This window comes from Lycorma delicatula, chromosome 8 (assembly GCF_047948215.1).
Source record: "Lycorma delicatula isolate Av1 chromosome 8, ASM4794821v1, whole genome shotgun sequence".
Classification (NCBI taxonomy): Eukaryota; Metazoa; Arthropoda; class Insecta; order Hemiptera; family Fulgoridae; genus Lycorma; species Lycorma delicatula.
In genome coordinates, this window is record NC_134462.1 from 27,137,643 (window position 1) to 27,151,375 (window position 13,733).

General features: G+C 27.3%; 1 protein-coding gene across 3 annotated transcripts in view; it reads left to right on the forward strand.

Moving 5' to 3' along the window:
- Positions 1-360: 360 nt before the first annotated feature.
- LOC142328858 (major facilitator superfamily domain-containing protein 6-A-like) overlaps positions 361-13,733 on the forward strand; it is a 49,782-nt gene continuing 36,409 nt past the window's right edge. Inside the window, exons 1-2 of one of the 3 annotated variants that reach the window (XM_075372975.1) lie at positions 361-492; positions 7,791-7,953. The gene's annotated coding sequence lies outside the window, so the exon portion shown is untranslated. Of the gene's footprint in view, positions 493-1,707; positions 1,862-7,769; positions 7,954-13,733 lie in introns of those variants that run through there. The other 2 variants (XM_075372974.1, XM_075372976.1) reach the window with 2 other exon arrangements.

Below are 13,733 nucleotides of genomic sequence, written 5' to 3' on the forward strand. Positions count from 1 at the left end.
CTAAAGGTGAACAAAAAGTTTGTAACAGGACGTTGTACAATACGCACAATTCAAGTGCATACAATACAAGTTTTATTGCGGTATTACAAAGGCTGGTATTTATTTTAATTACTCGGGTTTTTCTGTTTGCAAAATGAAGACATTATTACTGAGATAACTCACAGTCGTGCAGGTGATAGCGGCCAAAGAATTTTTTTAAAAATTAACGGCATTTAGTGAGACTAATAATGAAGTGATAAATTTGTGATGTATTGACTAAACTACAAAAGTGTTTTGATGATTACATGTATACGATTATTAAACAAACAAAAATAAGCGATTATTTTAAGGGTAATTAGTTTGTTGCGTAATTAAATTTTGACGTATTCTGTTAGAATGAAAAAAATAACAGTTTAGAATGATTTTTTTAATTTATTAAATACAGTTTTTTACGTAAAAACATGACAGAAATGTTTGTGCGGTGTTCATTTGTTACTTTTCTCGATAATTTTGGTAAGTTCTACTGCACACTTATTACCATTTTTTTCTGCTAATTCATTGAACGCTAACAGTTTTGGTTAAAACCAAAACGTATTAGCGTCTAAAAATTGTATTACGTCTAAATTTTATTTGTTAGTCTATAATACAAAACACATCTATATTTTATTTTAAAACAGCTTCTTCTTAGGTATATGATATATTTTTTATATTATAATAAATTATGACAGCGTAAAAATTTACGGTTACGAGGTTACAAGTCGAGTGCTCGGAAGAACCGAGCATATTTGATCGGCCCATGAATCTCGTTAGAACCAAATTTTACTGCATTTAAAAAAAAGACCAATTTTTCATGAGCAAAGAGCAGACTGATAAAAATACATCCAGACATGTGTGACTTTGTATGTGTATGCATATCCATTAATGGTAATGTTGAGACAGACATCAACATTCTACACACATGCGTGCTCAGGCGCGCGCACACGCACGCGCACACACACCAGGCATGCTCAAAACCAAACAAAATAGAATTATTTTATTGTTAATAAGTCAACAAAATAAAGAACATCAGTACAACTTTGATTAAAAAAAAATCTATTCAAATGAAGACATGTTCTATTAGATAGAACAAAACTAGCTGACATCAAATAAGACATTAATATTAAAGAAAAACAATTTTTTTAATTGTAATAAAAATGTCATTTGATACATAACTGATGGATCAATTTCTAAACAAAAATTTTTGCTTTTATATTAGGCCACATTATTAATAACTACTAATAAAATTATTATCTTAAAAAATCTATTTTTCAATGATAAAGTGCTAATTGAGTATGATGTGAAGAGTGACAGTTGCTCAATAGTTTTATCCATCATAAATATTTTCAAACAATTCTTATTTATTTTTATAAATCACAAACAATATTTTTAAATTGCATTATCAATCTTGTTGTTTTTTAAAATTTTAAATGTATTGCAAAAGCAAAAGTGGTAATTAAATTTACTTTCCGAGTGAATAGTAATGTCTTAAGATAAGAAATTTAATTTAAAGTGACTTTTAAAATTGAATTAAATAAAAAAGAAAAGAAAAATATATATAATACTTTTTATTTAAAAATACTTGTATTTTCCAAGTATGAGCATCAATTAAAAAATCAATATATTTTTCTAAAACAGAAAAACATAAATAAAACACTTGAAATAATTTAGTAGACAGCGGCATTTAACTTTTAATTTTAAAAATTAATTTCAAATAATCAATAAACACATTCATATTATAGTTAATACATTTATAAGTAACTTAATATTTTTATAGTGTTTGATATTCAACAGTTAATTATATGAAAAATTTTTATTGAAGAATGGTTCAATAAATACTAAATGGGTATGTACCTAGAAGATATTTTAAGAGCTATTTAAAATCATTCATTATATATTTTAAGAAAACAAAAATGTGTTGGCTGGTGCAGGTGGTCAGTGACTTCTTGTGTGGGAGGTTAGTAGATCAAAACCTGGCCAAACAGTTGTATTTTAATGTTAAAGGCTTCTTACTAAGGTCCTCAACTACCATTCTGTTGTTGGATTCTAATTAATAACATATCCTGGCGTGGTGATCCATGTTTGTAACAAGCTGCTGACACACGTATTGGATAAACATGGGGTGGAGAGTTTTCCATTATATACCTGGAAAACTTCCACAACATCAATCAAGAAAGAAAAATACAATAAAATCCTAAATTTGTATATTATTATTTATAAAACTTACTGACATGTCCCATAATTCTTATTAAGAATACAACTGGTGACATCTCAACAATACATTTTTTTTAGTTTCTTCACGGTTTTGGTAAAAAAAACATCATATTTTCTTAATGACACAATGTTTAAATAATATTACAAGAAATACAAGCAAAGGTTTATTCTTGATAAATTATTGCAATGGTTTTTATTATAAATACAAATAGATCATTCAACTATGCACAAGTTGAAAATTTTTTTACTGGATAAAAACTAGTTGGGTTGTTAGCTAAGTAGTTGTTCGATAATTTCAGATTTCTAATGTTATAGTATATCTCAAAAACTAAAACTAAAAAAAAATAGTACATACATTTTATCACAGGCTGAAAATTTTAATTTTGGTTTCCATAATATAGTGAAAACTAAATATACAAAAGTATAAACTTCCTGAATCTCAAAATTACAAAAAAATTAACACGGATACACATTCAAAATCCAGACATAACATACAATCTTCTAATCGCTGTTTATAATGGAAACTTTATCCATTCAAAGCTGTGCTACACAGATTACATATTCCATTTTTTTGTAAAATATACTAAAAAATAAGTCTGAATTGAAATATTAGAAATACTTAGCTGAAGCCAATGAATACAGCAGAACACTCACAGCCAAATTTTACGTAATTTCAGTAAAAAAAAACAATAATAAGGCACAATTTCATAATGCCTAATGACATTAAAAACCATGCTGAAAAGATTGCCCAAAGATTCATAGAAACAAGCCACAAAATTGTATAGAGAACCATTAATAAAACAAAAAATACTTTATCAGATAGAAACAATCAACTAAATTTGAATGACAGGATCTAAAACTTGATTGCTTTATTTGTAGTAAATGCTAGTATATGACAACTTTTCACAATAAGAGAAAGGCAAATAAAATCAGTTCCCTCCACCACTGAATTCACTTTCTCAAACTGCTACATTGAAAAAAATCACACACATTAATAACCCAAAAACTTTACACACAACCAATAAAAGATAAAAATTAGACATCCTCAAACATTCACGCACTCAGAACTTGTTATTTCTGAATTTCACAATTCAGAAATAAACTATTTACATTAATACAGAACAAATTCTATAATACTATACTTTCTTTTCCACAACAATATTATACAGATAGTTTATTACAGATTATTGTCGATTATTTAGAAATATAGTGAGCCTTCCAACAGGGTCCCTTATTTCCTGACAGAAATCATTTCGAACAACCCACATTCTGATAAACAACAAATATGCCTATAAAATTATATGCTGACACAAATATGTTGATACAATCCTACTGTAACAAGGTGACACATAGTAATAAATAAAGTTTACTTTATTTTAGTATTATAACCTAAAAAATGCTGCTCATATATTTCAATGAGGAATACTTGTATTTCAAGAACAAAAATTACGGATATAATTTTTTTGGGAGTTGAACCCATTACTATCTGATCTAAAAGCCTCTGTGCAAATCACTGTACCAACTGGCCAATCTTGCATAAATTAAACAATTCTTTTTCCCTAACCAAACAAGTGTGTGATGGTTGCAAAAGCAACTAAGAACGTTATGATGAACATTTTTACAATGTTATGTTAAAATAAATTTGGTTTGATTGATTGATTAAAAATTAATCATTTTGAATAGATTAATGTGGCTAGATGAATTCTGCAACACACTGCTATAGAAATAATAATATTTATAGATAACTTTATAAATCATTTCCGTTCAGCAACACGGTGCTTCAGCGCATTTTGCTTTGAATGGTTGAATCAGAAAACGCATTTCGGATCTCTTCTTTTACAAAACCCCTTTTCTTTCGTTTTTGACATATCTACACAGCAACAACGAGCAGCTCCAAGACGCTGTTCAATTAGCATTTGAAACGAATATCCCTGTTATACCGTTGGGATGAACAACCAGACATAGAGGCGCATACAGCTGTGCTTTAAATACGGTGGAAACCATACAGACATTTCACATGCATAGAAAGTAAGCTGTATCTATCCTAATAATTTCATAACTAGGGTAAAGGGACTTCCCACTCGCCCCGTAATATAACTTACAAATATATATAATATAATTCATTGCCAAATATAAATTTATTGTTTGGAAAAAAAATTTTGTTGTGTCTTATTTAAAAAATAATAATTGTTTACAAATTTATAAATATAACTATGCAAATAAACAAGATTATTGAATTTACTTTCCAGTGATTTACAGTACATAAATATAATTATAAATAGAGTGGATCAAAGGAAACCATGGTAGGAAAAAATTTGATCAGAGCCGCAACACAAAGGCAAAATAAAAAAAAAACTGGCAAAGTATTGCATAGCTTTCCCTTCTATGCCGGTCAAAGGGTAATATTGTCAAATGATAAAAAGTTTTACAAATTTAAAAATAAAGTAGAATTGTAAAATCGCAAAAAATTGTACAGATTTGTAAAATAAGAAAATTAAAATGAGTTATAAAAGAATAAAATAGTCCAAAAAAATGTAAAATAAAATAAACTTAAAAAGTCATTATACGTTCCTGCACTATTTTTCTGTATTAAAAGGACCTTTAATAAGTTAATATTTACCAAAATTAGTGTTACGATGATCGAAAAAAGGAAACAAAATTTTCAAATATTTTTATAATTTGGGAGCCCAAGTATCAAGGGAGCATTTTTGATTACCAAAATACGTTTTAAGCATCAAAATTAGAATAAAAAAATGTTTATTTTAGGGGATATCTTACTCTGTGAGTAAAATACAGGAAAGATTTATTTATAAAGAAGAGATCAATAACAAAAAAAGAATAATAATTTACAAGGATTTATTTAAAAATAAATATTAATATTTTCAAAGTCGAGAGTTCTAAGGTTTAAGTCCTTGTAAAAGCAGTTGTTTTTATAAAGGCTAAAATAAGAAAAGGAAAAAATCAAAATACTTTTTTCAGTTTTAGGTCACGTGTCTATAATTTAAAAAGCTGTTAACATTTCCTGATAGCTCTAAATAAAAGTAAAAAACTTTCAAAAATAATTTTGAAAAATATTTAAACCAAAGGAGACAGAAAAAGAACAAAAAATATATACTTCAATTTTAAGAGATGGGGTTGATTTTTTGAAAAACATTTTTTTAGATTATTTATTTATGCATTGTAGTTATTTAATAAAGTTTTCTCTAAAATCGCTAAAAGAAAAAAATCAAAATTTGTTTTTTTTTGTGATATCTCCATCCCCTTAAAGAATTCACATTTTTTTAAGGTTTGTTCACATAAATGTAGATCAGGAAATAGTTCACTTGCGAGTTTTGGCTAACAAAACATTTAGCCCTGCTTTCTGCACATCTCTTTCATGTTTCATAATCAATTGTGGCAAACATTGTGAGAGCAACAAATATACCCTTATATACAACATGTGTACTAGAGTTATTACCATCTGATTTTGATGAAAGAATGAAATTCTTTCATCCTTTCAACAGAAAATAATTAAAAAATCCTACGTAATATTCTACTGATGAACACCATTTTACAAAAATGACATTGTAAATTATTGAAACACCCACAGTAGAAGAAATCCCCATGAGACTGCTACAATTCGTATTATTTAACTATATATATTATATAACAAAACATATTCTTCCCTAAGTTTATATGAACTTTTTTCTTATTTTTGTTGATAGAATCATATAATGAGAGATTCCAATGCAATTTTGAATAATTCTGAATATTTACTGAGCAAGAGAGAGTGAGAGAGAATGAGAAAGGGTAATGATTAAAAGTAAATATATGAGGTTACAGTAAAGCATATAAAATATTATTTATTTACAATCTGAAGAAAATAAATAGGCCCTATAAAAGGAAAAAAAAGAAAAAACTGGAAGGCATAATAGAAATTATTCGTATTTGAGTACATATTTTTTTGTATATATTAAATAAAACTGTCAAAATTCAGGATTTTCTTTAAAGGAAGAAATCTTATTTTCAATTATCATCTACAATAATATATACAAAAAAATGCTGATACTTCATTTTTAACAGGTCTCATACTTTTCCCTTTAATATTACTACTGCAGCTCTATTTGCCAGGAAAGTAATAATTAACTACTTAATATTATAAACAAATAAAATCAAGATCTCAACAGTATTGAATATGAAAATTACAGAATTTTTTTTTTTTTTTTTACCAAATAACACAATAAATGAAAGAAACATAGGATTAGATATAATATTCAACTAAAAACCAAAGGATTTTCATAACAGAATTTAGATTCCATAATCAAAATCCAAAAAAGATTCGTTAGAATGATAAGTAAAAAAAGAACTACGGATCATTCTTTGCCAATATTTAGGGAATTGTCTATATTACCGCTACGTTATTTATATGTTTATAAAGTAATAAAAATTTTCTTTATCAGAAGTGGTCATAGAGATAGTATGATAACCAAGTACGAACTTAGAAGTAAAAGGAATGTATATGTCCCCAGAGCAAATAAAACGAGTTATATGAAGTTCTTTTCAAGTACTGCTCCTAGATTGTATAACATACTTCCTAATCATATAAAGACCAGTAGGAACCTAAACACTTTCTTAAATCTACTAAGACGATGGCTAATTAATATTGATGACACTGAAAGTATGTTCCATTTAATTACATGATTTATGATTACATATATAATTAATTATAATGCTTTATACTATTAGTCAACATAGTAATAGAATTTTTACATATATAACTTAGCGGGTAGCACTGGATGAAAGATTTATTAGTAAACATAAATATTTGACGATGATTGATCTTCTCTATACTTAACTGCAAAAAAGATAAGTTTCCACCAGAGTAAATCATGAATTGAACCAAAACTAATCCTCCTATATAAGAAAAAACTGTTTACTTTTTCCCCTTACTCAAACTAAAAAGATTAATAGAAAAGGGATGATGCCACAAAACGGGCAAGACCCTTGTGGATACCTAATCTTTCATCTTTTACAAATAATATAAATTAAGTATAATTAAGTTAAGTTAAGTAATAAATATTAAATTGTATTATAAAACAATGTTAAATTAAGTATGATTAAGTTAAGTAATATTATAATTAGTATTAGGATTACTCCATTAATTATTAATTCTGTAAAAGTGAAAGAAATAAAGAACGTTTTTAATAGGGTGCCATTCACAACACCAGTAGAAACTATACTGATGGGGTGCATAATTATCTCTGAAATGTCCTTAGAAGAAAACTTTTCATACACTCTGGAAGTGAATTACTTAAGATATTTAATAAGTTATTTTGTCATACTTTTTCTCTAATATTTTCATTCTTTTTTTATTTGTTGTTTTCGCAATAATATAAAATAAATTAGTCAAACAGTTAATCAGTTAGTATCATTACTAAAAAATATTATATGTAGCTGATCTAACATCTTTCTTTTATAGAGATGATTTCTGATTTTATATGAAAAATATATCTACTTTGTATTCAAACAACAAATACTATTAAACAATTATTTCAATCCAGTGGGATGCTCATTTGTTACAGTAAGTGAATGAACGCCTGAATGATCTTGCCATTCAATTTATTTTCTGTCGACTGTATTCATCATTTTCATTGTAACTCAAGGAACTAAAAGACAAGCGATTCTACCTACATATATACAACTACCTGGAAATTAAAACTGCAAATACAGTATTTTTTTTTTTTGGTAAGTAGAAATGCAATTTATTAAACTAGTAAATAAATGAACAATTTTTTTTATTAATATAAAAACACAAGTCGAATTACACAGCCCCTCCTCTAGGTAACATTTTCTTATATGTAACCTAGAAAAGAATCCTAGTTCAAAACTCAAAAAACATGTTTTCTATGAAAAAAAATTTCAGGTAGATAAGAATTAAAACTAATAAAATTATTTAGTTTTAATTACAAGAATTAAAAATTCAGAATTTTCTGAATTTTAGTGCATGCCAGTAAATTGATCAAAAATTCATTCTAAATTAATTAAATTCAGCCTCTTTCTAAGCATGCACTTGTGCCCCAACTACATTATTTTCTCTGACAGAGGTTATTTTAGTAAGCGACTCAAAATATTACTGCATGTAAAATAATGCTCTAAAATGAGGCTCGCTTTGGTTTAAGCTCAACTACCCATAAAATAACATAGTTATCAAGAAAATTTGATTGGCTTATCCTGATAGCCAATCCTGGTAAACTATTTAAGGTAATGTTAAACAAATATACCATTACAGCTGGCTTTTAATGTTATAAATGTATATCTTCAAGCATACATTTACAGTTTCAAGTTTCTGTGTTGATTATGTAAATTTCATTCATTCTTTTTGAAATGTTTGAAAGGGTAACTTTTTTACTGCACATTACTTTATTTTTCAGATGCAGATATATTTATATGCATGTATAAAATAATTTAAATTATTCATACGGTAAACAATAATAATTTGTGTAAATGAAAATTTGTATCAACCGTGCATAATAAATATAAAAAGAACATGAATAAACAGAAAGAAATATGACTCTACCGTGATAAATCCTCATAAAGTGAAACTGATTATTATTATCATGATTTCATCACACATTTATCTTAGCACACTACAGGTTCCAATTAAAAATAATCTGGATCCCTACTTTACTCAATGTTAACGTTTGTACCTTTTTCTCAATAATCAAAAAAGGCATAGAGCTTTGATCTTTTCTTAAATTAAAATTCAGAATTTTGTACATCTTTTGTCTTTCAATTTTATTCAAAAACAAAATTCTATTTTTGACACTAAAATTTCAAAAGAAAATTTTTTTGCTGTATTTTTTTAAGATTTACAAAAACAATTCACACATATTTAAGAATTAAGGGTACCAAATGTATACTAAAAATTTCAACTCTGAATCTTGAGAAGCTCCTAAGAAAAAGGTACATTGAGCTTCTTTATTTTTATTTTTCCTGTTTAGCCTCTTGGAATTACCATTCAGGTATTACTTCAGAGATTGAATGAGGATGATATGTATGAGCGCAAGTGAAGTGTAGTCTTTTACACTCTCAAATCTACCATTTCTGAGATGTGTGGTTAATTGAAATCCAACCACCAAAGAACACTAGATGGGTATGCATGACCTAGTATTCAAATCCGTACAAAAGTAACTGCCTTTACTAGAACTTGAACGTTGGGACTCTTGACTTCAAAATCAGATGATTTGCGAAGACGCGTTCACCAATATACCAACCCGGTGGGTTTCAGACGGTGGCTTATGCACCACAGTACCTCACTCACGGGTTGCTGTATGAAATCTTTGTCAATAGTATGTGGTTTTCCCGATTTAGCAATAAGTAAGGAAATATTATATGAAGAACATAATCCATTATTTTCTTATTTCGATGCCGCCGGAAGGATTTCAGCCAAAGCAGGATGTCTCAAATGTTGATCTTTGAGCATTTTAAAGTAAGATAGACTTTTATCTTTTCTGTCATGATATATTGTACTCAAATTTCTTCGAATCGCGAAAATTTTAATGCTTCATTTGAAAACACCTTGTGGCAAATAATGAGGCATGCTGGATTTGAATATTAGATCGTGAATACCTACAGTGTTCTTTGATGGCTGGGTTTCAATTAACCACACATCAAAGGAATGGTCGACCTAAGACTGTACAAGACTACAATTCATTTACATTCATACATATAATCTTTATTCATCCTCTGAAGTAATACCTTACAGTGGTTCCGGATGCTAAACAGAAAAAGAAACGCATACTGGTAATTTTGTTTGTGGGTGATTACATAAAACCATATTCAAATATTTGACGTTATGCTGTCGACATTATTTCTTCAGTTCCGACATGAGTCTATGAAAAATATAGTAGTAATAAATATGAAATAAAGTAATAATATGAGTATTACTCAAGAGGTTCATATGTAAAGAAATATTGTAATTAATACGATTTGTTTCGGATATATTAATTTCTATTATCACGTACATAACAGTCGAAGATAGGTGAAAAATTAAATTACTATTTACTTGATTATGCGACTAATATACTTTTGATTCGTAAAGCTAGTGACAAAATATTTAATTCTCATTCACCTTCGACTTTACATACCTGATGATGGAGATGTCTATCTCCGAAACATGTCGCTTTTATTAAAATACATGTACTACACGTTATTGAATTGAAAACAATAATAATAAATATCTCTTACCTATGTGGTAACAATTATTGTGCCACTTACCTGAAGAGATTTCGAAACGATTTTATAACTATTGATACACAACTTCTCACGTATTTATAGGAATGTTAAAAAAAACAGATTCAATTTATTGAGGTATTATAGTCGTAGGCGCGCAGAAACTGTATGACCTTGAAGTTTTAGCTCTTTTGCTCAAGGGGGAGGAAGCTGGTCCTCAATTTGACTTGGCAGAAAATGATCCCTTAGAATTATTAGCGCCCATCGGTAGGAAGTAGCTCAAAATTAAATAAATATATTATTCGGAAAGTACTAACACGAAATAATTTACGCAAATTGAATTAATGAAATTTTCAAGTTTTCATCATTTCAAGTCGCTTCTAGCATATTGGAATCAATAAAACATTTTATAATGTGTTTCATTTGATTTTAGCCACTTGGATATCGAAATTTAGCTACTGAAGAAGAGTAGTTATTCAAAACTTTTCATATTCATATGAAAAATTCTTCTTGAAAGAAAATAAAACATTTTTGGTCGGACAGCTAACTCAGAGCAATGAAATGACCTCCGTATTGCCTGATTTGTCTGTTTTTGTAGCAAACTTATTTTCTTTCATATGATACCGATTTAAACTAGAAAAACTACGCATGGGACTTTTTTACGTTCTTTACTTCGTACAAGGAAGTAAAAAAGTGTGATCACGAAAAATTTCGGTTTTCAGATTTCAACGGAAATATCCATTTTGACCAACTCTGAATCCATTTTGACTAGTTTCGACGTGACGTCTGTACGTATGTGTGTATGTATCTCACATAACTCTAAAAAGATTAGCTGTAGGATGCTGAAATTTTGGATTTAGTACTGTTGTAACATCTAGTTGTGCACCTCCCTTTTTCATTGCAATCAACTGAAGAAAAGTGTCCAAAAAAATCCCCAAAAATTGGATTTTTAACTTTTTCTTAACTGCAATAATAAGCCCTCATTGAGAGCTTTACAGCGATATATCAGAAGTGGCATTTATTTTCATTTACACTGAAAACAAAAATAATAAATTAAACGAAAAGAGTTATAGCCAAATAAAATTTTAATTAATGAAATATCAGGATCTTACAACGGAAGGCACATCGGCTGGAATCAGACTTTTCTTTTTTTAACTTTTTTAATTTTTTTTTTTTTTTAATTTAAATATATTGATTTATTAATAATAAATTGGATTTATTATTGTGATTGTAAACAAAAATTACATTAAATAATTATTCTATAATAACAATAAAAAAAGATATATGAAGAAAAATCAGAATTTATTAGTGAAATAAAATTTTATGTACGTTTAAAAATGTGTATATGTAATTTAATAGGCATTATTACATATGAGTACATGTAACCGATTTGATGAAACATCTGATTATTTAATTTTAATTGAAAATTATAATTTAGAATCGTATTAGTTTTAGATTTTCTAGTTTATTTTTATTTAATTATTTTGTAATTTCTGTTTAATTTTATCTACATTAAAGTTAACTACAGAGTGACTGAAAAATAGACCCTCACAAGAACAACATATACACTAAGGCATGCATGCCCGATCCTTAATAAAATGCAAAAAATTCTTATCTTTTAGTTCATTACTCCTCCGATAATGTCAGAATGTCAGACTATATTCTCCTTAAGTCGGAGAATCATCATTTCGTTTATTTGTTTTTTGATGCCAATCGCTCTTTAATGGCTCTTTGGTGTGATATAATTCTACTAATCTTAATTTATTACACCTTCTCTAGTTTTCAAATTTTCAGTCTCTTTATATTCATCATTCTCTCTTAATCTTTTTATTCTTTCCTTGGTGTTAACGTTTCTTCCCTTTTATATTTATCACATTCTCTTAATTTTTTTTATTATTTCTTTGTTTGCAACATTTTCTTCCTTTTTTCCTTTTCATTTTCCTTTTTTTTAATTTAGATATATTGATTTATTAATAATTATTAACATCTGATTGTAAAAAAATAACAATAAATAATAATTTAATAAAAAAAAATATGAAAAATCAAACATAATATCTTATGTACTTTTAAAAATGTGTAATGTAATTTATTTAATAGGCGTACAAAGAAATCATATGATGTCCACATCAGATTTGGTGAAACATCTGATTATTTAATATTAATTGAAAATTATAATTTAGAATCGTATTATTTTTATTTATGCATTTGTTTCAGTCTACTTGATAATAAAATTTAGTAACTTTCTCCTGTTTTGTTTTCGTTTTTTTTTTGTTGGTTACATCATAAAAATTTAAAAAAACATAATATTAGATACATATAAGACTCACATTTATTTATTAAAGAATAATAAAGGGACTTTTACTCTAACCTAATATTTCATGTAAGATTGTTGAATTAATAATAGTATAAATATTTAAAGTTAATAAAAAATAATATTTTAGGAATTGTGTAACTGTCCACTTTTATTACAGAATTAGAGGATCGTATATCTCACTTTCAAATGAAATAAGTTTAAATGAAGTGCAGCAAAAATATGTAATTTAATAGGCATACAAGGAAGTCATGTGGTTTCCACATCTTTTAAAAAATGGAACGGACATCAAAATGTACTAAATGTAAGAAATAATTTCGTTCAAATATTTAATTAATTCCATAGACACATTTTTGAATTGACGCCTGCTTCTACAAAATTAATTTCTACATATAATATAAATTTGTTCTATAATACTATATATGTACATGTATAATACATAAAAACCAATACCAACATTACATCAGTGAAATTCATTTTTATTTGTTTTGATTGCTTTTCCGTTTTTGCGATTATTACATATTTTTATATATACGCCATCTATAGGGCCATTCAAATACCACAAAAGTATGATCATGTATTTTGGCGCTGATTCATCAATTTTCATCTTATTTCACATTATTCTATTTTCATATTATTATTAAAGGTTTCTAAGGAATTAATCAAGTTGGACGAAATTATTTCTTACTTTATGCCCATTTTGATGTCAGTTGCATTTCTTTTTTTTTAAAGTAATTATTTCATAATTTTCTGTGTTTGATTAATAATAATAAGTTTTTCAGCGGAATTAATCTGCTCCTTGGTGATATAATGCAACCGCCCTCACTGCCCCATCAAAGAATTATTTCGAGTAATCCAATACCGATTCATTCAGTAAATTCCGATTCTCAACCGATCATAAGTAAGAATAAATTTAACCAGTCATACTTACACCGAACACATCACTTAAAGTATATAACCAATTAGAATGCACTAAAATCCA